The sequence below is a fragment of the Triticum dicoccoides genome, chromosome 4A (assembly GCF_002162155.2).
Source record: "Triticum dicoccoides isolate Atlit2015 ecotype Zavitan chromosome 4A, WEW_v2.0, whole genome shotgun sequence".
Lineage (NCBI taxonomy): Eukaryota > Viridiplantae > Streptophyta > Magnoliopsida > Poales > Poaceae > Triticum > Triticum dicoccoides.
The window spans coordinates 261031616-261058366 of record NC_041386.1 but is presented as its reverse complement, the minus strand read 5'-3'; positions in this window follow the sequence as shown (position 1 = coordinate 261058366).

Genomic DNA, 26751 nt, shown 5'->3' with positions numbered 1-26751 from the left:
GGAAACATCGTCTACTAAGAGGGAACAACCAACGACAAACACAAAAGGAACCACAATCAATGCAATGCACATTCATATTAATGATATGTCATATTAAAGTACTGAATTGACCTAGTGCAATAGTTAGTCATATTCATTGAAGTGGAATTCAAACCTATAGCAAATTCCAACTCCAAAACTAAGTACCATTTATTCCATAATCATGAATTGTCCTATTCAATGAGGTTAACTTGTTCAAACATGCATGAAAATGCCATAAACAGATTCTTTGGATTTTTCTAATAATTTTTCATATATAAATTATCTCCATTGGAGTTACAAATAATTTTCTATGATTTTTAGAAGTTTTGGGCATTTTCTGGAATTTCCTGAATTAAGTTTAATCTAGAAAAAGACTTATTGCGTCAGCATTAGGTCATGCTAACCTCAGTAGGTCAACAATGCCTAACCAGAGTCAAACCTGACAGTGGGACCCATGTGTCATCGACTCAGTATCAGTTAGTGAGACCGACAGGTGGGTCCGGTCAACGGCCACGTCAGCATGTCAACTCTGACTTGTGGGGCCACTGTTATTAGTTAAATCTAATCGGAAACTAAACTATTGTCAAGTAAGGGCGTGGGGCCCGTACGTAAGTGGGTCAGGGGGTTAATTAGCAGGGTCATTAGTGACTAGTGATGGGCCACGTCGACATCGCCGGAGTTCGACCGGCGGTGACCAAAACCGACGACGGAGACGCTGCGGGATTGAGCTACGGGCGACCATTTGCCTTGCCGTTTGCGTCTAATGGCAGCGGTGAGTGCGGCGCATCCATAAGGGCGGACGCCGGAGGCTGGTATGGCCGGAGTAGGCGGCGGCGAGGAGCTAGGCGGCGGCCGGAGTTCGGGCATGTTCGGTTTGGCGCTAGGGGGCACGGCAGATCGAACGGGTGGGTATGCTCGGCTCCTGGGAGCATTCTAAGCACGGGGCAATGCTCAAGCGCAAGCTTCAGTGGCTGCAGCGGCAGCGGTGACATGGCCGGCGGTGATGAGCCCTCGGGCTTGGTGGTGGAGCTAGCTAGGGCGTGCAAACGGCGGTAGAAAGAGAAGGGGAGGAAGCGTTAGCTCACAGGGAAGACGTAGAGCGGCTCAGTGGGCTCGGGGACGTGATGAAGGCGGCGAATCGGTGATGGCGAGCGGCGGGTACCGATGTTGAAGACGACGACCTAGTTGTCGTTGTAGCATGCCCGCGGTTGCGTAGCTTGGTGAAGAAGAAGAGGACGGCGAGCCGGAGCTTCTAGGCACTTTAGAGGAGCGAGGGGGTGGCTGTGGCCGCGTCGGACAGTGACGGCAGTGACGGTCGTGGGGGAGGAAGAGAACCAGGGGAGGAGAAAGTGAGCACGGAAGGGGAGAGGGAGGCAGGGAGGTGTGTGGCGTCGTCCAAAGGGGGTCGGGGAGGGGCCAACCAAGCAGGAGGTGGCGCGCGCGTGTGCGCGCACGGTGGCCACACGCCCTCCTGCCCACTGGCAGGAGGTTGAAGACGGTGGAGGGGCCTGGTGGCTGGGCCAGTAGGAGTTGGGCCCAGTGGGCTGCATAGTGCAAGACCGGTTGATGGGTTGCCTGGTACGTATAGGTAAGTTATCCCCTTCTTCTTTTTATTTAAGTTTTCTATTTTCTGCTTCTGTTTTGAATTTGGTTTGCTGACCAAATTATTTTGCAGCTTCTGGAAATATTTGTGCATGCAAATTGGTTTATCCCAGATCTCCACAAAAAGTCTCAGAATTATTGGAGCAATAAAATATTTATAGGATTTATTTTCTCCAACTCAAATACACTAGTAAATTAAATCAAAGCCCAAATAATTCCCTAAAAATGATCAATATTTTTGGTTTGGATCAAAACCCTTGCCAAAATTATCAAACATTAATGAAGGCAATTTTGGGTTCATTGAAAATATTTTTAGGTTGAACCTGTTTGATTTGACTTGGTGCTAGGGTTTGATCATCCCCCATTTCAAATTCATTTGAATTGCAACATGATGCATGCATGATTATGCAACTATTTACAACCAACTTCTAGGGCTGTGATAGGGCCGCGTTGAGTCCCCGATCCCCGCCTCATGGCAACTCGCCAGGGCCCTGGTGGCTTCGACCTTAGGAGTATCGGACTGTGTCGCCTCCGCGGCCGCTTCCTCAGGACGGCTCTCTCGAGCCCTAGTTGACGATGATTCAGGAGCCCCGAAGGACTCTGGTTTCTCAGCGGCTGCGCCGCCAGTGTTCGACGGCCCCCTCGCCCCTGCGCCCACTTCAGGGGCGAGCACTGCGCAGGCGGCAGCCAAGGGGGCCACGAAGACGGGGCTCTCGCGAGGCCCTTCAAGGCAGCCTTCTCAGGGCTGACCCCTTTGCAAAAATTGTGAGGTTTCGAAGCCAGACTTAGAAGCGGTGATATTACTTGAACCTCTCTGATATCCATGTTCAGCGCATCAGCGCAAGAGTTTGTAGCTAATGAGCTGAATTTCATTTCTAATATCAGTTTGAACCTTGTAATCTTAGAATTTGAGCCATATAACTCTAGAATTTGAACCTTGTAACATTTCGAGCTTTTGTGGTACAATCGTTGAAATGGCATCGTATGAGACTCGTATATTGCTAGCACTATTTTGACCTTAATATGCAATGGTCTTAGATTTTATTAACCATTCTCGAATCAGTTTACCTTGTCGATCTCACAGCACATGATCTGTATAGCTAACTCAACTTTGATCTTCAACAATATTGCACACCGTTGGTTTCTTCCACCGTGTGCACTGTAGAGCGCAGAATTAATTATCACACTCGAGTATCCATCATCACCCTTCTGTGTAACTTTGACCTCATCACCCAAGGGTAAACTTATGACCGAAGTCATTCCACACACTTCCTTTTACAAAGCTTTTTTCCAATAAACGCCCATGATTTGTCCCTCTTCTAGCCGATGTGTGGCCAAACTAGCCGGGTGGGAAGCTTGCGCGGTAAACAGCACGGTAGTGCAGGAACAGGCTCTTCGAGCCCATGCCTGGGGTGCGGTGTTGTCAAGCGTGCACTGGATTCTGGAATCCTCCGCTATGAACGCCATGACAAGACGTGATGATTACAGGCCGGCCGGCCCCCATTTATTGTAGCGGCCATTTAACCTACCCTTGTGTCTCTTCAACCTTTCGATCGCGCCCCACCATTGCAAGAAGCACACCCACCACGAGAAATACTTACAGGGTATCCTGCGCGGCTCCAATGGCGCTCCGAGCGGCTGCCGATGACGAGCAGCAGTTCACCATGTGTGCCATGGTGGACACCCACAAAAGGTTCATGGACCTCTCGATGGTGTACACCAACGACCCGGTCTGGGCAGAGCACTCCATCCACATCATGGAGTTGTTGCTTGCCCAGGAGAAGTACAAGGTGGTCGGGTTCGACCTCGAGTACACCCGCGCTCATGCCGGGTCTCGTCCCAAGGTCGTCATCACCCAGATGTGCGTGCGCCACCACGTCCTCGTCTACCACTATTGCCTGGCCACAAGGCCTTGCGAGCATTTCGCCAGGTTTGTCAACAGCCCCCACTACATGTTCGCTACGGTGGACATCACCAACAATGTAAAGGCGCTCGAGAATTCGGGCATCGCCTGCCAGAATCTTGTCGACATCCAGGGCCAATACAAGATCAGGGGCAGCAAGGAGCATGAGAAGGACTCGCTGGTTCACCTCACCGAGGCCATCATCGACCCCTACTACAAAGACATGAAGGATTCGTGCAACAAGGACAAGCCTGCCTGGCACTCGGCATGGATGGAGGAACTCGACAAAGCTCACGTCGTGTGCGTGGCCAAGGAGGTGTACACGAGCTATGACATGTACAGGCGGATCGTTGACATGAGGAAGTCCCTCCTTCCCCAAAACGGCCAGGGATCCAGCCGGAAGCAGAGCAATGGCAAGCGTCGTCGCAACAATAAGTAGATGATTAGATCCTCGTTTCTCCTACTTTAGTATCCATGTAATTGCTTTCTTTGGTGTGTCGAAATGTTATGTGCGTAATCACTTGTGTAATTGCATGCTTAATTTGGTTATGCAATGTTGTCTTTTTAAGTATATATGTTGATGTTGTAGACAGAGCGTAGATGTTGTGCGGACAAATAAAATCACATCGCACACGGACTAAACAATGGAACTCGTCGGTGATGTTTTCATCAATCACTCACAATTGTATACCAGCAATCATTTGCTCACAACACACATGGCTTGTTTGCAGTAATCGTCTGTGTTGTTATCGGTCTTCGCACATGTCTCCGATTACAGACCTCTTTGCCTCGTATCACACACATCTTGTTCATTTGAACCGTTTCTCTTCTCATGTCTCAACGCAAACAGTTCATCCGAGTGAACCGCATGTCGTATATCACACACACCTTTGATTTGGCTGACCATTTCTTTTGTGTTGCCTAATCACAAACAACTCATCCGAGTGAACCATATGCTGTGTATCGCACACGCCTTCATCTGGCTGCCCATTTCTTTTGTTCCTCCTCATTGGAAACAGTTCACTGGACTGAACCGTATGCCCTTCATCGCGCACGCAAATAAAACCTGAACCGTGTTTGATGCATCTGTCATCGCAAACATTTTACACATTTTTTACGGTTTTCATACAGCACCGTTTGTGATTATTGCATCTCACACAGTTTCTCGAAGGGTCTCTGATCGTAGTGTCGCGTTAGTAGCATCCTGCAGTAGTGTGAGAATAATGATGAAGATCTTAAAGTGGTTGATGTGACTCCTATTGAATCTTTCTTTTCCAAAATAAATATTGATAAATATGGGACTGGAGATGAGTCAACTTTAGTTAGAAGGCGTCCCAATGATTCGAAGTTTTAGATCTTGATGTAAAAATTGATAAAAGAGGGATTGGAGAGGTCAAAACTTTAGATAGCAATGAACCCACTCTTTTGGATTTAAAGGAATTTAATTATGATAATTTTTCATTAATAGATTGTATTTCCTTATTGCAATCCATGTTGAATTATCCTCATGCTTATAATCAAAACAAAGCTTTTACTAAACATATCGTTGATGCTATGATGAAATATTTTAAAGAAAAGCTTGAATTGAAAGTTTCTATCCCTAGAAAACTTTATGATGAGTGGGAACGTACTATTAAGATCAAAACTAAAGATTATGAATGCCATGCTTTGTGTGGTTTGGGTGCTAGTGTTTCCACGATTCCAAAAACTTTATGTGATGTGTTAGGTTTCCATGAATTTGATGATTGTTCCTTAAATTTGCATCTTGCATATTCCACTATTAAGAAACCTATGGGAAGGATTAATGATGTTCTTATTTTTGCAAATAGGAATTATGTGCCCATAGATTTCATTGTTCTTGATATAGATTGCAATCCTACATGTCCTATTATTCTTGGTAGACCTTTCCTTAGAACGATTGGTGAAATTATTTATATGAAAGAAGGAAACATTAGATTTCAATTTCTGTTAAGGAAAGGCATGGAACACTTTCCAAGAAAGAATACTTAGATCTATCCGTGTTTTTATGCCTAGCTAGGGGCGTTAAACAATAGCGCTTGTTGGGAGGTAACCCAATTTTATTTTTGTTCTTGCTTTTTAGGTCCTGTTTTGCATTAAATAACTCATATAGCCTCTGGTTAGATGTGGTTTTATGTTTTAATTAGTGTTTGTGCCAAGTAAGACCTTTGGGATAGCTTATGGTAATAGTTGGTTTGATATGGCTGAAACACAAAAACTTTTGCACTTCGAAAAATAATTTTCATTTTTACCAAAAGCGCGATAAAATACTGATTCTTTTTTCATAAGATTAATAAACAAATTTATTAGGACTTCTAAGTTTGCAGAATTTTTGGAGTTACAGAAGTATTTGAAATCTCCAGATTACTAAAGACTGTTATGTTTTTGACAGATTCTGTTTTTCGCGTGTTGTTTCCTTATTTTGATGCATCTATGACTAGTATCGGGGGGTATGAACCATGGAAAAGTTTAAATACAGTAGATATTACAAAAATATAAATAAATAATGAGTTCACAACAGTATCAAAAGTGGTGCTTTATTTTCTTATACTAACAGAGCTTATGAGGTTTTCTGTTGAGTTTTGTGTTGTGAAGTTTTCATGTTTTGGGTAAGTATTTGATGGACTATGGAATAAGGAGTGGCAAGAGCCTAAGCTTGGGGATGCCTAAGGCACCCCAAGTTAATATTCAAGGACCACCAAGAGCCTAAGCTTGGGAATGCCCCGGAAGGCATCCCCTCTTTCGTCTTCGTCTATCGGTAACTTTACTTGAGGCTATATTTTTATTCACCACATGATATGTGTTTCGCTTGGAGCGTCTTTTATGATTTGAGTATTTTATTTTTAGTTTTCCACAATCATCCTTGATGTACACACCTTTTGAGAGAGACACACATGAATCGTGATTTATTAGAATACTCTATGTGCTTCACTTATATCTTTTGAGCTAGGTAAATTTGCTCTAGTGCTTCACTTATATCTTTTTAGAGCACGACGGTGGTTTTATTTTATAGAAATTGATGAACTCTCGCACTTCACTTATATTATTTTGAGAGTCTTTAGAATAGCATGGTAATTTTCTTTGGTTATAAATTTAGTCCTAATATGATAGGCATCCAAGACGGATATAATAAAAACTTCCATATAAAGTGCATTGAATACTATGAGAAGTTTGATTCCTTATGATTGTTTTGAGATATGAAGATGGTGATATTAGAGTCATGCTAGTGAGTAGTTGTGAATTTGAGAAATACTTGTGTTAAGGTTTATGAGTCCCGTAGCATGCACGTATGGTGAACCGTTATGTAACGAAGTTGGAGCATGAGATATTTTTTGATTGTCTTCCTTATGAGTGGCGGCCGGGAACAAGCGATGGTATATGCCTACCAATCTATCCCCCTAGGAGCATGTGCGTAGTACTTTGCTTCGATGACTAATAGATTTTGTCAATAAGTAGGTGAGTTCTTTATAACTAATGTTGAGTCCATGGATTATACGCACTCTCACCTTTCCACCATTGCTAGCCTTGCTAGTACCGCGCAACTTTCGCCGGTACCATAAACCCACCATATATCTTCCTCAAAACAGCAACCATACCTACCTATTATTGCATTTCCATAGCCATTCCGAGATAAATTGCCATGCAACTTTCCACCGTTCTGTTTATTATGACACACTTCATCATTGTCATATTGCTTTGCATGATCATGTAGTTTTACATCGTATTTGTGGCAAATCCACCGCTCATCGTTTTTTTATACATGTCGCTCTTGATTCATTGCACATCCCGGTACACCGCCGGAGGCATTCATATAGAGTCATATTTTGTTCTAAGTATCGAGTTGTAATTTTTTAATTGTAAGTAAATAAAAGTGTGATGATCTTCATTATTAGAGCATTGCCCCATGTGAGGAAATAAAAAAAGAGAAAGGCCAAATAAAAAAGGAGACGGCCCAAAAAATGAGAGAAAAAGAGAGAAGGGACAATGTTACTATCCTTTTGCCACACTTGTGCTTCAAAGTAGCACCATGATCTTCATTATAGAGAGTCTCCTATATTGTCACTTTCATATACTAGTGGGAATTTTTCATTATAGAACTTGGCTTGTATATTCCAATGATGGGCTTCCTCAAAACGCCCTAGGTCTTCCTGAGCAAGAAAGTTGGATGCACACCCACTTAGTTTTCTTTTTGAGCTTTCATAAAATTATTGCTCTAGTGCATCTGTTGCATGGCAAACCCTACTCACTCACATTGTTATCTACCGGTGGGCATCTCCATAGCCCGTTGATATGCCTAGTTGATGTGAGACTATCTCCTTATTTTTTGTCTTCTCCACAACCACCTTCTATTCCACCCATAGTGCTATGTCCATGGCTCATGCTCATGTATTGCGTGAAAGTTGAAAAGGTTTGAGAACATCAAAAGTATGAAACAATTGCTTGGCTTGTCATCGGGGTTGTGCATGATTTGAATATTTTGTGTGATGAAGATGGAGCATAGCCAGACTATATGATTTTGTAGGGATAAGCTTTCTTTGGCCATGTTATTTTTAGAAGACATAATTATTTTGTTAGTATGCTTGAAGTAGTATTGTTTTTATGTCAATATTAAACTTTTGTTTTGAATCATACGGATCTGAACTTTCATGCCACAATAAGGATAATTGCATGATAAATATGTTAGGTAGCATTCCACATCAAAATTCTGTTTTTATCATTTTCCTACTCGAGGATGAGCAGGAATTAAGCTTGGGGATGCTTGATACGTCTCTAACGTATCTATAATTTTTTATTGTTCCATGCTATTATATTATCTGTTTTGGATGTTTTATATGCATTAATATGCTATTTTATATTAATTTTGGGACTAACCTATTAACCTAGAGCCCAGTACCAGTTTCTGTTTTTCCTTGTTTTAGAGTTTCGTAGAAAAGGAATACCAAACACAGTCCAAATAGAATGAAACTTTCGCGATGATTTTTCTTGGACCAGAAGACATCCAGAGGGCTTGGACTGCACGCCAGGAAAGCCACGAGGCGGCCACAAGGTGGGGAGGTGCGCCCAGGGGGTAGGGCGCGCCCCCGACCCTTGTGGGCCCCTCGTGACTCTACCAACCTATTTCTTTCGCCTATATATTCCCAAATACCCCAAAACCTTCCAGGGGAGCCACGAAACCACTTTTCCACCGCCGCAACCTTCTATACCTGTGAGATCCCATCTAGGGGCCTTTCCCGACATCCTGCCGGAGGGGGATTCGATCGCGGAGGGCTTCTACATCAACACCATTGCCTCTCCGATGAAGCGTGAGTAGTTTACCACAGACCTACAGGTCCATAGCTAGTAGATAGATGGCTTTTTCTCTCTCTTTGATTCTCAATACCATGTTCTCCTCGATGGTCTTGGAGATCTATTTGATGTAATACTCTTTTGCGGTGTGTTTGCTGAGATCCAATGAATTGTGGATTTATGATCAGCTTATCTATGAATATTATTTGAATCTCCTCTGAATTCTTTTATGCATGATTTGATATCTTTGAAAGTCTCTTCGAACTATCGGTTTGGTTTGGCCAACTAGATTGGTTTTTCTTACAATGGGAGAAGTGGTTAGCATTGGGTTCAATCTTGCAGTGCTCGATCCTAGCGACAGAAGGGGAACCGACACGTATTGTATTGTTGCCATTGAGGATAACAAGATGGGGTTTTCATCATATTGCTTGAGTTTATCCCGCTACATCATGTCATCTTACTTAATGTGTTACTCTATTCTTATGAGCTTAATACTCTAGATGCATGCAGGAGTCGGTCGATGTGTGGAGTAATAGTAGTAGATGCAGGCATGAGTCGGTCTACTTGATACGGACGTGATGCCTATATTCATGGTAATTGCCTTAGATATCGTCATAAGTTTGTGCTTTTCTATCAATTGCTAGGCAGTAGTTTGTTCACCCACCGTAATATTTTCTATCTTGAGAGAAGCCTCTAGTGAAACCTATGGCCCCTGGGTCTATTTTCCATCATATAAGTTTCTGCTCTACAATTTTAGTTTCCAATTTACTTTCTTTGCAATATTTGACTTTCCGATCTATAAACCAAAAATATTACTTTACTGATTATCCATCTATATCAGATCTCACTTTGCAAATAACCGTGAAGGGATTGACAACCCTTTTATCGCGTTGGGTGCAAGTTGGTGTTTGTTTGTGCAGGTATCCGGTGGCTTGTGCGTTGTCTCCTACTAAATTGATACCTTGGTTCTCAAAAGCCGAGGGAATTACTTACTCTACTTTTCTGCATCACCCTTTCCTCTTCAAGGGAAAACCCAGCGCAAGCTCAAGAGGTAGCAATGATCTGACGTGAGAGTGATGCTTGCTTGTTTTCCAGTTCTTCTGCTTCTTCTTCGTTAGGGGATAGGTTCCTGGTCGGCAGCCTGGCCTAGCAGCATGGATGTTGTTCTTGTTTTCCGCTTGTTTTTCATCCATAGTCGGATGCCGCTCTTCTGTATGATGTTTGATGTATTCATGTGGCAATTGTATGCCTTTCTATGTATCCCCATCTATTATGTAATAGTACGATGTAATGATATCCACCTTACAAAAGTGTCTTCAGTATTTAGCTCTATCCTTGGTGGGACCTTTGAGTTCCTCTCGGATATGAACGCATATTGGGCGTGACAAGTTGGTATCAGAGCCTCGACCGACCATAGGAGCCCCCTTGTTTGATCGTAGTTTGGCCGTTGTCGAGTCTAGAAGAAAACTTTTTTTGGAGTCTAGTTATATCGGAGAGTAGGAATTCTTTTTACTCCTCATGCCCTTTGTTGCTCTGGTAAGGAATCGTGACGTAGGTGTTTTGACTTACTCCTCTTCCCCTTCAAAATTTCTTTAGGATCATGCAGGCTTATTTTGATCCTTGTGTTCTCAATCCCTTGTTAACCGGTGCTTGTCTCTTCAAGTTATTCGTCAGTTCCCTGTTCCAAGTTGCCTTTGTTTTTCCCGCCCTCCCACCCTTTTTCTTCACGGAGTTCAAAATCTCGAATCAGGCATCCAATTCATTCGTGTGAAGCCTCTTCATTCTTTCCTCAAAATTCATTCGATGTCTTTGTTATGTGAAATTTTATAAAATTGAGTTGGACATTTTTAGAGGCGGAAAAATGAATCAAGTTTGAATTAAATTCAAACTTTCTCCATTTTTCAACCCAATTAAAATAACTCCAAAGTGGATGAAATTTGACAGAGAGGTATAAGGCATGGAGTATGATCATCACAAAATAAATGAACATTAATGGAGGCACAAACAATGCCACTTGGCATGAAAGCCAATATTTGAAAGAAAGGAAGAAGTGATAAGGTTTGCACGTGGAGAAAGGTCTTGATGAAATGATGAAGATGCAAACAACCATAGGAGTAGGGGAATAAGGAGAGCACGCAAACAAAACATCAATATGAAGAATGCAAACCCACTTGACAAATCCCAGCCCATTCCGAGAATGTTTTTCTCCCGCTCACGAAAAAAGACAAGAGGGGTGCAACGGGTTCATGTGGGAGTGTCGGATTGTGAAACGGACAATGGGGAAATGCCCAGATGCATGAGACGAACACGAATGCAAATGAGATGCACATCATGACATGATATGAAATGCACGACATGAAGAAAATGCGAAACGAAGAAAAAAACCCAACCACGACAGAAATATCATATCACAAAGCTGAAAATGGCAAGAGTTGGAGTTACAAATATGGAAAGTTACATCCGGGGTGTTACCGCCGTGAGAGCGACGAGTAGGTAGACTGGGGAGGTTGAGTTCTTCGCACACACCCTAGAGTTCAAATCTATCCAGTGTCTGCGGAGCCCAGAATCTGACATTATTCCTTTTCTATCTTGTTCTAACCGGAGTGGTTTCAGAGTCTATCTTGTTCAGTTAGCTTTTGATTCTCATCATAATCGTTGTTCCTCTTTTCTACCTGAGTGCTCTCGACTTTGTTCATCTTCTCTCTTGCGCTCTTGTTTTACCTCATCCTCTTCCTCTTCCGTCGCATTCCTAAGATCTTGGGACGAGATCTTCTGATAGTGGGGGAGTGTTGTGACGCCCCAAGACCGATGCTCTAGATGCCCTCCATTTAGTTTCGTTGACGTCGTATGTTTCATATGTTTGTTTCCATGATCTTGATGAGTGTCATTGTCATATTTTGCTTTTTGCATCATGTTCATCTTTTGTTATATTGCATTGTGCCATCCATGTTGTTGCTATGGTCATCTTTCTTGTTATATGATATATGATAACCCTTTTGTCATCTTTATTTTCATCATGATCATCTTGTGGGTTTGCATTCTTCATATTGATGTGTTGTTTGCGTGCTCTCCTTATTCCCCTACTCCTATGGTTGTTTGCATCTTCATCATTTCATCAAGACCTTTCTCCACGTGCAAACCTTATCACTTCTTCCTTTCTTTCAAATATTGGCTTTCATGCCAAGTGGCATTGTTTGTGCCTCCATTAATGTTCATTTATTTCCTGATGATCATACTCCATGCCTTATACCTCTCTGTCAAATTTCATCCACTTTGGAGTTATTTTAATTGGGTTGAAAGATGGAGCAAGTTTGAATTTAATTAAACTTGATTCATTTTTCCGCCTCTAAAAATGTCCAACTCAATTTTATCAAATTTCACATAACACCAGGGTCATGAGGATATTTTCATATCTCATACACCACTCTCCTATCCCTTTGTCCATTTTTCTCTTTTATTTCTGCTTGAAGAAATAGAATAGAAAGACAGGAGCAGCAGAGTCGCCCAGCGCAGCGGTGCAGCCCAGCTACCAACCGTGGCCCAGCAGCAGCAGCCCGCCTAGCTTCTCCCTCTTGTTCTCGTGGTAAGTCGAAATCACTAATTAAGGAGTACTCGTTGCAAAGAGCACTCCACTTTCTTAGGTCGCGACAAGTGGCGCACATGCAGCGCGCCACTTGTCGCAACCTGGGAGTTTTCCCTTTTTTCGTAGATCCGTTTATTCAAAATGTTTTATCTCTTAAACCGTGCATCCAAATCTCGAACTGTTTTCACCGTTGGATTCCTCGCGTCGAGATCTTCAAAACTAGATCCCATGTTGATAGGTTTTGACGAACTTTTCTTTTCACGAAAAACTGGATGAAAAAAACCGGGGCGAAAAAACTGGACCGAGAAGCATGGTTTTTTTCCCTTTCCGAAAAAGGGACGTCCGTGCCTCTCGCGAAATCACAACCGTGCCTCTCGTGGAAGCAAAACCGTGACTATCGTGGAAGGAAAAAAACAGAAAACACGTTTTTTTCCGTTTCCAAGAGGCACGGCCGTGACTCTCGCGAAAGCACAACCATGCCTCTCGCGAAAGCAAAACCGTGACTTTCGCGAAAGAAAAAAAACAAAAAAACGCGTATTTTTTCCCTTTCCGAGAGGCACGGCCGTGACTTTCGCGAAAGCACAACCGTGCCTCTCGTGGAAGCAAAACCATGACTCTCCCGAAAGAAAAAAAAACAAAAAACGCGTTTTGTTTTTACCTTTCCGAGAGGCACGGCCGTGACTCTCGCGAAAGTACAACCGTGCCTCTCGCGGAAGCAAAACCGTGACTCTCGCGAAAGAAAAAAACAGAAAACGCGTTTATTTTTCGTTTCCGAAAGGCACGGCCGTGACTCTTGCTAAAGCACAACTGTGCCTCTCGCGGAAGAAAAACCGTGACTTTTGCGAAAGGAAAAAAACGCGTTTTTTCACGCAATTTTTTTTTTGAAATTTCTAAGAAGGGCCGGGGGAAAACCAAAACGTTGAAAAAACCCAGAAAATACCGTTTAAAAAGCCGAAAACACGTGCGGAAAAATAAAAAAACAAAATCCGAAGGGAGCGTCCAGAGCGCGACACGTGGCAAATGGCTGAGAGCGCGCCAAATGGCGCTGATCGTTGCGAGGCTCCCGAAGGAGCGCTCGCTAACTAGTTGCTCCCGTGGTAAGTTGCCATGCTGGTCACCCCACGACCCCACCTGCCAGCGTCACCCTTCTCTCCTTTTCTTCCTCCTCATGATCCCCCTCTCTCTCAGAAAAAATGCAGGGGCACGAGCACATGGCCAGGGTGGCGAGCCAGCCGCGCCCGCGCCCCCTATAAACCCCCCGCAGCTCCCTAGGGTTTCCTCCTCCCTCATCCTTCCCTCCTCGCACCGCCATCTCTCTTCATCCCCTCTGTTTTCCCTTCTCCTTCAAGAAAAGAGGACAAAAAGTGCCACCGACAGCTTCGCCATTTTTTGCGTCCTTGGAGGCCACCATGATCTGTTCCTTCATGTCCATCTTCTTCCTCAACGTCAACTACGCCGTTCAGACATCTTCCCCGCCTCAAGTCGCCTCCACTATGTCGCCAAGGAATGCCAAGATGGCCAAGTCGCAGTCGTCATCGACTTCTTCTTCCCATGCTTCCCCTTGTTCACGGAGCCGAGACCACCTCGATCAGTGCATCCTCCCGCTGTCTCGGGTCACCGTCGACCTCGTACGACTCTAGTGGCACCCCCCACGATAAATTTCTGCTCCTCCCCACCTCTCTTCGGTGTCGTTTGTCTGTGTATTCGCCGATTAGCAGGGCCTCGAGTTCGTGCTCGTGTTCACGCCGTTGCTCTACTCGTTGATCCACACAGCACACAACATGCACACGCACACACTCAACACCCGAGCCCCCCACGCTCCACCGCACACACTCATGCATTCAGCCGTAGCCCATGCTCACCATGCACGAGATGAGCTCAAGCTCGTGCTCGAGTAGCCTCGCCCATGCACGTTCCGTAGCAGCCCCGCTTGCAGGAACCGCAACCCCAGCAAGTTTCGCACCCCTGTCGGCGCTCTCTAGACTCAACCGCCACTGCTTTGGTCGCCATCATCGCTGGCAATCTCTGTGTGACCATGGAGGGCCAAGGTCGGCCCTTCCAGATTGTCTTATTATGCTTTCCTGCCTCTATGCCAAACACCCAGCAGCAGCGCAGTGGCAGGAGCCACTCAATCGATCCAGGAGGTTCTGGGTTCGAAGCCTGATCTCTCATTTTTCCTCTATTAAGGTTGTTTCAGTTAAGCTCGAATGGATGATCTAGCGCCGATCCCGTCTTCCTTCATAGATTGCTCCTAGCTCAACTAGACGACCATGCTTGCTCACATCCTGGAAGTCAACAGATCAAATCCCCATGGCTGCGCATTTTCTTCTGCAGTTATTTCGGGTCTCTAGAGTAGCAGTTGTTGTATCTGCTTCATTTGTGGTCGAACCCTCGCAAAATCGCTAGCACCGATCCATCCTAGTGGTTGGCCCTGGCTCCATGTAACCAAGAGATCCTGTGTTCAAAACACAGGTCCAACCCAATTATGTCCCCTTTTATTTTATTTTTCTTTGCACTCCTGCATGTGCCAAATACAGTTCTGGGCTGCTACACTCTAATGCTTCGGGCCCGTGTATGTTTTTTTACGTGTCCCATGTGATTTAGCATTTTATTCATTTTCTGCATATTCACAACAATGCCATCATTTTGAATTGTTAATAACTAAAAAAATCCATGCATCCAAATGAAACATGTCATATATGCATTTTGCTCAGTTTTTATGTACTTTCACAATATCAAACTTCTGTCCATGTTAAAAATGTTTAAAATTGTTGTTTGTAATAATTTGCATAAATGTCATGTTACAATGATTTATTTCATAGCTAAATAATCGTAGCTCCGAATTAAATAAACTTTATATGTAAATGGGGTAAAAATGCATAGATTAACTTGGTGCACTTTATTTTGTTGTTTAACAACATTAAAATTCTGTACAGGGCAGATCAGTAACAAATTCGAAATTTGCATATGGGGACTTTCCAGAATTGTTAAGTGTTGTTTCCGGCCTCATTTAAGGGGCGGCGCCACACGGTGCTCTAGTTTGGACCAACACTCATGAGGAGCGCTGGCCCGGGGGTTGATTAAGTCCACGGGGTCCGGAAAGTCCCTATGCAAGTTTTTAGTTGTTATTAGGCAAATGCAAGAACCAATGTTGGGCCTTGCTGGAAGAGTTTTATTCAACGTGAACTGTCAAGAGGGGCCCATAAACCCTCATCATGTTAGGGATGCAAAATCAAGGAACATAACACCGGTATGACAGAAGCTAAGGCGGCAAAGAGTGGAACAAAACACCAGGCAAAAGGCCGAGCCTACCACCATTTACCAAGTATATAGGTGCATTGATTAAATAAGAGATATTGTGATATTCCATGATATCCATGTCCCAACATGGAACAACCTACAACTAGCAATGCTATAAGAGGGGCTGAGCAAAGCGGTAACATAGCCAAACAATAGTTTGCTGGGATGGTGGAAAAGGTTAGAGGCTATCATGGCAATTTGGAAGGCTTGATAAACAAGTGGTAGGTAGCGCGACATAGCAACAGCATCGAGACAACTAGCATAGAAAATATAGTAGTGACAAGGTGACGGTCATCTTGTCTGAAATCCCACTAGGAAGAAGAACGAGTCCATGAAGTAGACGAACCAAAAATTGTGTGGAGACAGGGATTCGATCACTGGTCTCGTGCATGGGGAAGTATGGCCCTGACCAGTCGAGCTAGGCAAGGATTCTTGCACATATAGGGGCCAGTATCAATTTAACCAAGCCCCATAGCGGACTGGGCTTCCACTGGTTGCACAGACGGAGATGATGGCACCGGCGAGGCAGCATATGATGCAAGCGGCAGTAGAGCTACAACAGGCGTGTGGGATAGGGAGCCTATGCACGGGGAGCTAGGAGAGGCCGAGGCGCTCGAGCTCGAGCATGGCTCGGCTCGAGGCATGGCGAGGCATGGGGATGCCGGGAGCAAGGCAGGGCTGGGAATCATGTGAGGCTGCAGGGAGCGCGTGGGTGGCTACTGCGGGCAGGCGGGCAAGCGCAGCGAGCGAACACAGCTAGGCGGGAACAGGAGTGCGGCGACATGCAGACGAGCTACAGCAGATACATGCGCAACAAAAACTTTAGACCTCGCCAGAGCAGTGCAAGCGCAGCAAAAACATGGATCGAGCGAGTCCTACAGGGTGTCTACATGCCACGGGATTGATGGGAGAGGGAGGTGCATTACCCAACTCACCCTAGGACACGACAAGGTCGACGGAGACAAGCCCGAGGCGACGTGAGGGAGCTCTGAACCTGGTGGGGCTTCAGGTCCACAAAGTAGATGCAGCAGAGGAAGAAAACAAGGTCGGGGGGTCGATCCAGAGGATGTGGCGGTGCAGGCGTGGTGGCAGGGGATGAAGAGGTACTTGGCGTCCCCCTCCACGGCTGTCGAGGGGGTCGGAGGCGCGGCGACGAGCTACTCCAAGCTCCAGCTCAAGCTCGGCCGGAGCATGGTGGGCAGGGCAACGGTGTGGGCGTGGAGACTTCCCTAGGCGGCGGTGAAGGAAGGAGAGGATCTGAATGGGTAGAGGAGGGCCCGAGGTAGGGTTTGGACATGTTTTATAAGGGCTAGGGACGAGCTCTGGTCGTCAAATCATCGGGCATGCCAACGTGGCTCCTCTAGATGGTCTGCCGTACAGGAGGACGAAGCTCATGTTGCTTGCGAGCTAGGTGGGCTGTAGGAGGCTGGCGCTGGCTATGGGCTAGCCAGGTAAGGAGGAAGCCCAAGTGGGCTGTTGCTAGAGCAAGGGAAGCCCATCCGTTGAGCTGTTGCTGCTCTTTCTTTTTCTTATTCAATTTCTTCAGACAGAAATGCAAGAAAAAGCTAGAGACTTTGGCAAAGAAGTAGGATGAGACAAGGATATATCTGATTCCTAGGATTTATGAAGTATTAGAAAAAATTGCTTTGGGCATTTTTAGAGAATGAAAATTGTCGCAAGTTTGAATTAATTTCAAACTTGAGGCAATTTTGATTCCAACCAAATCAAGTCCAAACAAGCTGAAAAATGGCAGAGAGGGTGTAGGTGTAAGCATCAGGAAAAGAGTGAACATTTATGGAGGGGGAAAGGTCATTTGCCAAAATGAAAGAAAGAAGAAAGAAGGAGGAGGTGATGATGAATGATCATACAGGGAGCAACCAACAAACATAATGTTGGGGCAATGCACATGATGCACTTGAAAACAACATGGATGACACAATGCTATAATATGATGCATCAGGTAAAGGATGGCATAATGCAAAATGATAAGAGGCTCAATGCAACAAAATGAAATGGCACAATGCAATATAATAAAAGATGAACATGATGCAATAAAAAATATGGCAATGGCATTCATCATGATCATGCCAAAAACATATAGGAATGAAATATGTGAAATAATTATGATAATGCAACAAACAAAAGAATCACATGGCAACAACTAAAATAATTGGAAGGCATCTGGAGAATCGGTCTCGAGGAGTCACAAAACTCCCACACTAACAGAAGATCTCGTCCCGAGATCTTAGAAATGAGACGGAAGAGGAAGACGATAAGGTAAAACAAGAGCGCAAGAGAGAAGATGAACAAAGTCAAGAGCACTCAGGTAGAAAGAGGAACGACGATTATGATGAGAATCGAAGGCCACTCCGGTTAGAACAAGATAGAAAAGGAACAAGAATAAAAGAATTTAGGCAGCACTTCAGATGAACATGGAAAGAATAGAACATGATCTTGACAAGATAGGACAATGCTTGACGACAGGAACAACACGATGCCTCCGGAAGAATTGAAAAAATGTAATGAAAAGAGTGGAGTAGAAGATGACAACTTCTACCACGAATGAAATTGAAAGCATCCTCAGAAGGAAGGATTGAATAGAGTTGTTGAGAAAATCAACAACAAAAGAATTGATTTGCGTGGGCTTATGTAAACATCTCAAAACTTGAGGTTAGTTTCTGCCATTACCAAATGATTGAATAGCTGAGAAGAACGAAGAAATGCAAAACTCCACTTCAAAATAATACGCGATACCAACTTGTCACGCCCAATATGTGATCCTATCCGAGAGGAACTCGAAGGTCCCACCAAGGATTGAGCCGCATATTGAAATGCTTTTGCAAGGTCGATATCATTACATCGTACCATTACATAATAGTTGGGTATACATACAAAGGGCATACGAATGCAACAAGAATACATCAATACATCATACATGAGGATAACATCCGACTACAGATGAAACACAAACAGAAACTCAAATGACATCCACCCTGCTAGCCCAGGCTGCCGACCAGGAACCTAACCCCTGATCGAAGAAGAAGCAGAAGAACTCAAAAACAAGCAAGCATCGCTCTCACGTCGGATCATCGCATCCTGCACCTGCAACTGTTGTTGTAGTAATCTGAGAGCCACAAGGACTCGGCAATCCCATTACCATGGGTATCAAGACTAGCAAAGCTTAATGGGTATGGAATGGATAAGTGATGAGGTTGCAGAAAGCGACTAAGCAAAGTATGGTGGCTAACTTACGAGTACAGGAATAAGATGAGAAACTATGCAACGGTCGCAAACTAGTAATGATCAAGAAGTGATCCTGAACTACCTAAGTTCAAACATAGCCCAACTGTGTTCTCTTCTCAAACTTCCCTGAAAAGAGTCTGTCACGATTATGCACATGGTTGGTGTATTCTAAATTGAGTTTACTTCAAGTTCACTACAACCAGATATTAACAAATTCACATCTGCCACATAACCATGGGCACGGCTATCGAATGTTTAAACCCTGCAGGGGTGTCCCAACTTAGCCCATGACAAGCTCATGGTCCCCGGAGACAATCCTCCATCTCGGGACCCTCCGATCAGACTCGGAATCCCTCTGCAAAATATATTTCGACAATGGTAAAACAAGTCCAGCAAGACCTCCCGGCGTGCCGACACCCTGATAGTAGTCGCGCGTATATCGTCTCAGGCCACGACCGGATGAGCGAAGTGTATAGCAACCAAATACCCCAAGTTGACAAGGGGCGGTGCCGCATGGTGCTCTAGTTTGGACCAACACTCATGAGGAGCATTGGCCCGGGGGTTGATTAAGTCCTCAGGGTCCGAAAAGTCCCTATGCAAGTTTTTAGTTGTTATTAGTCAAATGGTAAAACAAATGTTGAGCCTTGCTGGAAGAGTTTTATTCAAAGCAAACTGTCAAGAGGAGCCCATAAACCCTCATTGGGTTAGGGATGCAAAATCAAGGAACATAACACCGGTATGATGAAAACTAAGGCGGCAAAGAATGGAACAAAACACCAGGCAAAAGGTCAAACCTTCCACCCTTTACCAAGTATATAGGTGCATTAATTAAATAAGAGATATTGTGATATCCCATGATATCCATGTCCCAACATGGAACAACTTACAACTAGCAATGCTATAAGAGGGGTTGAGCAAAGCGATAACATATCCAAACAACGGTTTGCTGGGATCGTGGAACAGGTTAGAGGCTATCATGGCAACTTGGAAGGCTTGATAAACAAGTGTTAGGTAGCACGACATAGCGACAGCATCGAGACAACTAGCATAGCAAATATACTAGTGACAAGGTGATGGTCATATTGCCTGAAATACCGCTAGGAAGAAGAATGAGTCCATGAAGTAGACAAACCAAAAATTGTGTGGAGACAGGGATTCGAACCCTGGTCTCATGCGTGGGGGAGTATGGCGCTGACCAGTCGGGCTAGGCAAGGATTCTTGCACATATAGGGGCCCGTATCAATTTGACCAAGCCCCATAGTGGACTGGGGCTTCCATTGGTTGCAAAGATAGAGATGATGGCGCCGGTGAGGCAGCGTGCGACGCGAGCGGCGGTAGAGCTGCAGCGGGCGTGCGGGATAGGGAGCCTGTGCAGGTGCAAGAGTGCGGGAAGATAGGAGAGGCCCAGGCACTCGAGTTTGAGCATGGCTCGGCTCGGGGCATGGCGAGGCACGGGGATGCAGGGAGAAAGGTGGGGCTGGGATCCACGCGAGGCTGTAGGGAGCATGTGGGTGGCTACTGCGGGCAGGAGGGCAAGCGCAGCGAGCGAACGCAGCTAGGCGGGAACAGGAGCGTCGGGACATGCAGACAAGCTACAGCAGATACATGCGCAACAAAAACTTCAGACCTCACCAGAGCACTGTGAGCGTGGAAAAAACACGGATCGTGCGAGTCCTACAGGGTATCCACATGCCATGGGATAGATGGGAGAGGGAGGTGCGTTACCCAACTCACCCTAGGACACGACAAGGTCGACGGAGACAAGCCCGAGGCGACGCGAGGGAGCACTGAACCTGGCGGGGCTTCGTGTCCGCGAAGTAGATGCAGCAGAGGAAGAAGATGAGGTCAGGGAGGTCAATCCAGAGGTTGTGGCGGTGCGGTCATGGTGGCAGGGGACAAAGAGGTACTTGGTGTTCCTCTCCACGGCTGCCAAGGGGGTCGGAGGGGCGGCGACGAGCTACTCCGAGCTCGTGCTCAAGCTCGGCCGAGCATGGTGGGCATGGAGACGGCGTGGGCGTGGAGACTTCCCTAGGAGGCGGCAAAGGAAGGAGAGGATCTGAATGGATAGAGGAGAGGTCAGGGTAGGGTTTGAACATGTTTTATAGGGGCTAGGGACGAGCTCCGGCTGTCAAATAATCGGGCATGCCGACGTGGGTCCTCCGGATGGCCTGCCATACAGGAGGACGAAGCTCCTATCGCTTGCAGGCTAGGTGGGCTGCAAGAGGCTGGCGCTAGCTATGGGCTGGCCAGGTAAGGAGGAGGCCCAAGTGGGCTGCTGCTAGAGCAAGGGAAGCCCATGCGCTGAGCTGCTGCTACTCTTTCTTTTTGTTATTCAATTTCTTCAGACAGAAATGCAAGAAAAAACTAGAGACTTTGGCAAAGAAGTAGGATGAGAAAAGGATATATCTGAGTCCCTGGATTTATGAAGTATTTGAATAAATTACTTTGGGAATTTTTAGAGAATGAAATTTGTCGCAAGTTTGAATTAAATTAAAATTGAGGCAATTTTGATTCCAACCAAATCAAGTCTAAAGGAGCTAAAAAATGGCAAAGAGGGTGCAGGCAAGGTGTACTAGCATCAGGAAAAGAGTGAACATTTATGGAGGGGAAAAGGTCACTTGCCAAAATGAAAGAAAGAAGAAAGAAGGAGGAGGTGATGATGAATGATCATACAGGGAGAAACCAACAAACATAATGTTGGGGCAATGCACATGATGCACTTGGAAACAACATGGATGACACAATGCTATAATATGATGCATCAGGTAAAGGATGGCATAATGCAAAATGATAAGAGGCTCAATGCAACAAAATGAAATGGCACAATGCAATATAATAAAAGATGAACATGATGCAATAAAAAAATATGGCAATGGCATTCATCATGATCATGGCAAAAACATATAGGAATGAAATATGTGAAATAATTATGATAATGCAACAAACAAAGGAATCACATGGCAACAACTAAAATAATTGGAAGGCATCTGGAGAATCGGTCTCGAGGAGTCACAACACTCCAACACTAACAGAAGATCTCGTCTCGAGATCTTAGAAATGAGACGGAAGAGGAAGACGATAAGGTAAAACAAGAGCGCAAGAGAGAAGATGAACAAAGTCAAGAGCACTCGGGTAGAAAGAGGAACGACGATTATGATGAGAATCGAAGGCCACTCCGGTTAGAACAAGATAGAAAAGGAACAAGAACAAAAGAATTTAGGCAGCACTCCGGCTGAACATGGAAAGAATAGAGCATGATCTTGGCTAGATATGACAATGCTTGATGAGAGGAACAACACACTGCCTCCGGAAGAATTGAAAAAAATGGAATGAAAAGAATGGAGAAGAAGGTGACAACTTCTACCACGAAAGAAATTGAAAGTATCCTTAGAAGGAAGGATTGAACAGAGTTGTTGAGAAAATCAACAACAAAAGAATTGATTTGTGTGGGCTTATGTAAACATCTCAAAACTTGAGGTTAGTTTCTGCCATTACCAAATGATTGAATAGCTGAGAAGAACGAAGAAATGCAAAATTCCACTTCAAAAGAATATGCGATACCAACTTGTCACGCCCAATATGCGATCCTATCCGAGAGGAACTCAAAGGTCCCACTAAGGATTGTGCCGCATATTGAAATGCTTTTGCAAAGGTCGATGTCATTATATCGTACCATTACATAATAGTTGGGGATACATACAAAGGGCATACAAATGCCACAAGAATACATCAATACATCATAAATGAGGACAACATCCGACTACGGATGATACACAAACAGAAACTCAAATGACATCCACCCTGCTAGCCCTGGCTGCCGACCAGGAACCTAACCCCTAATCAAAGAAGAAGCAGAAGAACTCAAAAACAAGCAAGCATCGCTCTCACGTCGGATCATCGCATCATGCACCTGCAACTGTTGTTCTAGTAATCTGTGAGCCGTGAGGACTCAGCAATCCCATTACCGTGGGAATCAAGACTAGCAAAGCTTAATGGGTATGGAATGGATAAGTGATGAGGTTGCAGCAAGCTACTAAGCAAAGTATGGTGGCTAACTTACGAGTACAGGAATAAGATAAGAAACTACGCAACGGTCGCAAACTAGTAATGATCAAGAAGTGATCCTGAACTACCTCTGTTAAAACATAACCCAACTGTGTTCTCTTCTCGAACTTTCTCGAAAAGAGTCAGTCACGGTTACGCACGCTGTTGGTGTATTTCAAATTGAGTTTACTTCAAGTTCACTACAACCGGATATTAACAAATTCCCATCTGCCACATAACCACGGGCATGGCTCTCGAAAGTTTAAACCCTGCATGGGTGTCCCAACTTAGCCCATGACAAGCTCATGATCCATGGAGACAATCCTCCATCTCGGGACCCTCCGATCAGAATCGGAATCCCGATGCACAAGACATTTCGACAATGGTAAAACAAGTCCAGCAAGACCTCCCGGTGTGCTGACACCCTGATAGTAGCCGCGTGTATCTCGTCTCAGGCCACGGCCAGATGAGCGAAGCGTACAGCAACAAAATACCCCAATTTTCCGAGGGGTGGCGCCGCACGGTGCTCTAGTTTGGACCAATACTCATGAGGAGCACTGGCCCGGGGGTTGATTAAGTCCTCAGGGTCCGCAAGTGCCTATGCAAGTTTTTTGTTGTAATTAGGCAAATGGTAAAACCAATATCGGACCTTGCTGGAAGAGTTTTATTCAACGCGAACTATCAAGAGGGGCTCATAAACCCTCATCGTGTTAGGGACGCAAAAAATCAAGGAACATAACACCGGTATGACGAAAACTAAGGCCGCAAGAGTGGAACAAAACACCAGGAAAAAGGCCGAGCCTTCCACCCTTTACCAAGTAAATAGATGCATTAATTAAATAAGAGATATTGTGATATCCCATGATATCCATGTCCCAACATGGAACAACCTGCAACTAGCAACGCTATAAGAGGGGCTGAGCAAAGCGGTAACATAGCCAAACAACGGTTTGCTGGGATGGTGGAAAAGGTTAGAGGCTATCATGGCAATTTGGAAGGCTTGATAAACAAGTGGTAGGTAGCGCGACATGGCAACAGCATCGAAACAACTAGCATAGCAAAGATAGTAGTGAGATCCAAGGTGATGGTCATCTTGCCTGAAATCCCGCTAGGAAGAAGAACGAGACCATGAAGTAGATGAACCAACATAGTCAAACGGATCCTCACCATCACAACGTAACCAGAACTATCGAGAAGGAGCACAACCGGAAAGAATCAAACAACATGGTAAACACACAAGCCTAAACATGAAATGGAAACGAACACATGCTACATGCACGATGAACATGAATGCATATGAAGAATGCAATAGATGGAGCTAAGGGGCTACCGATACGAGGGATAGGATGTCGGGAAGGACAACGGTGGTGACAAGATGGATATGGGAAATCTATTGGAAAATCAAGCATGTCACTTTATAGATTGGAAGATTCTAGTTGATAATGATATAAAGATCACCGGAAATGGATGCACGGTTTGCAAATGATGAGCAAAACAAAATGCAGTGCAAAGCTGTGTAAAACAGCAACATGCCAAATTGGGTTCAACATTTAAATATGCTACAACACTCAAACATGGAAACAAATGGCATGTCATTGAAGTACATAACACACACTACAAAACATGGTCACTAAACTATTTCTAAAACTTACTAGATCATCACCAAAATAGGATGGCAAACTGACAAATGATAACAGTTTACCAGACTTGGTGAAAACAGAGAACATGGCAGGAAACAAATTCAGGATGCAATGTTTAGGGCTAGTAAACTATATGAAAAAGGTCCTATTCATGGCATCAAAGAGCATGGAAAGCATGTACTAAACACCCATAACAAAACATCATTACTGATCATGATCATTGGAGCAACAGATTTGATGATAGCTTCAAGTTAACATGGCAAGATGATATAAGCAGTTTCAGACTTAGTGAAATAACAAAGGCATGGCAAAAACATATTTGAGTAGGCATGTTTGCAAGTTTGTTTCACTCACTACAAGACAGATCATGGCATGCAATCAACTCTAGCAGCAAGTAGACATGTTAATGAACCTATTGATGTGCAAAACTACCACATAGCATGTTTGAATTTAAATACACAAAATGACAAAAAGGCATATGCTGCATATATGACATGTTTATAAAATTTCTCAAAATATGAAATGGATACCGCATATGGATTGGTGGGATTTTTCTACCCCAAAAACATATATATAATATGTATGGGTTACTATAGAAAAATATCCACAAATGCATTAAGTTAAAACCTACCTAAAATGGAATCTAATGGACATGGCAATTTCCATAAATGAATTGTCCAGAATTGGACTTGCCCGAAAAGGGAAATGGGCACTTTCCAGATTTGGAAAAGCATCGTGGCCTTAAAAAATAAAGGAAAGGACGGTTGTGTGCATGTGTGTATGACCAATGGGTCCTTGGTGACATAGGCACGTAGAAAATGTAATAAAAAGCCGAACCAAAAATTGTGTGGAGACAGGGATTCAAACCCTGGTCTCGTGCGTGGGGGAGTATGGTGCTGACCAGTTGAGCTAGGCAAGGATTCTTGCACATATAGGGGCCGTATCAATTTGACCAAGCCACATAGCGGACTCAGGCTTCCACTGGTTGCAAAGACGGAGACGATGGTGCCGGTGAGGCAGCGTGCGACACGGCCGGTGGTACAGCTGCAGCGGGCATGCTGGATAGGGAGCCTGTGCAGATGCAAGAGAGCGGGAAGCTAGGAGAGGCCGATGCGATCAAGCTCGAGCATGGCTCGGCTCGGGGCATGGCGAGGCACGGGGATGCAAGGAGCAAGGCGGGGCTGGGATCCGTGCGAGGCTCCAAGGAGCGCATTGGTGGCTACTGCGGGCGGGTGGGAAAGCGGAGTAAGGAGAAAGCAGCTAGGCGAGAACAGGAGCACGGGGACATGCAGACGAGCTACAGCAGATACATGCGCAACAAAAACTTCAGACCTTGCCGGAGCACTGCGAGCGCGGCAAAAAACATGGATCGGGCGAGTCCTACAGGGTGTCTACATGCCATGGGATGGATGGGAGAGGGAGGTGCATTACCCAACTCACCCTGGGACACGACAAGGTCGACGGAGACGAGCACGAGGCGAAGCGAGGGAGCTCTGAACCTGGCGGGCCTTCGGGTCCGCGAAGTAGATGCAACAGAGGAAGAAGACGATGTCGAGAAGGTCGATCCGGAGACCGTGGCGGTGCGGGCGTGGTGGCAGGGGAGAAAGGCGCGGTGACGAGCTACTCCGAGCTCGAGCTCAAGCTCGGCCGGAGCATGGTGGGTAGGGCGACGGCGTGGGTGTGGAGACTTCCCTAGGCGGGGGAAGGAAGGAGAGGATATGAATTGGTAGAGGAGAGGCCGGGGTAGGGTTTGGACATGTTTTATAGGGGCTAGAGACGAGCTCCGGTCGTCAAATCATCGGGCATGCCGACGTGGCTCCTCTGGATGGCCTGCCGTACAGGAGGACGAAGCTCCTGTCGCTTGCGGGCTAGGTGGGCTACGGGAGGCTGGTGCTGGTTATGGGCTGGCCAGGTAAGGAGGAGGCCCAAGTGGGTTGCTGCTAGATCAAGGGAAGCCCATGCGCTGAGCTGTTGCTACTCTTTCTTTTTCTTATTCGATTTCTTCAGACAGAAATGCAAGAAAAAGCTAGAGACTTTGGCAAAGAAGTAGAATGAGATAAGGATATATCAGAGTCCCTGGATTTATGAAGTATTTGAATAAATTTCTCTCG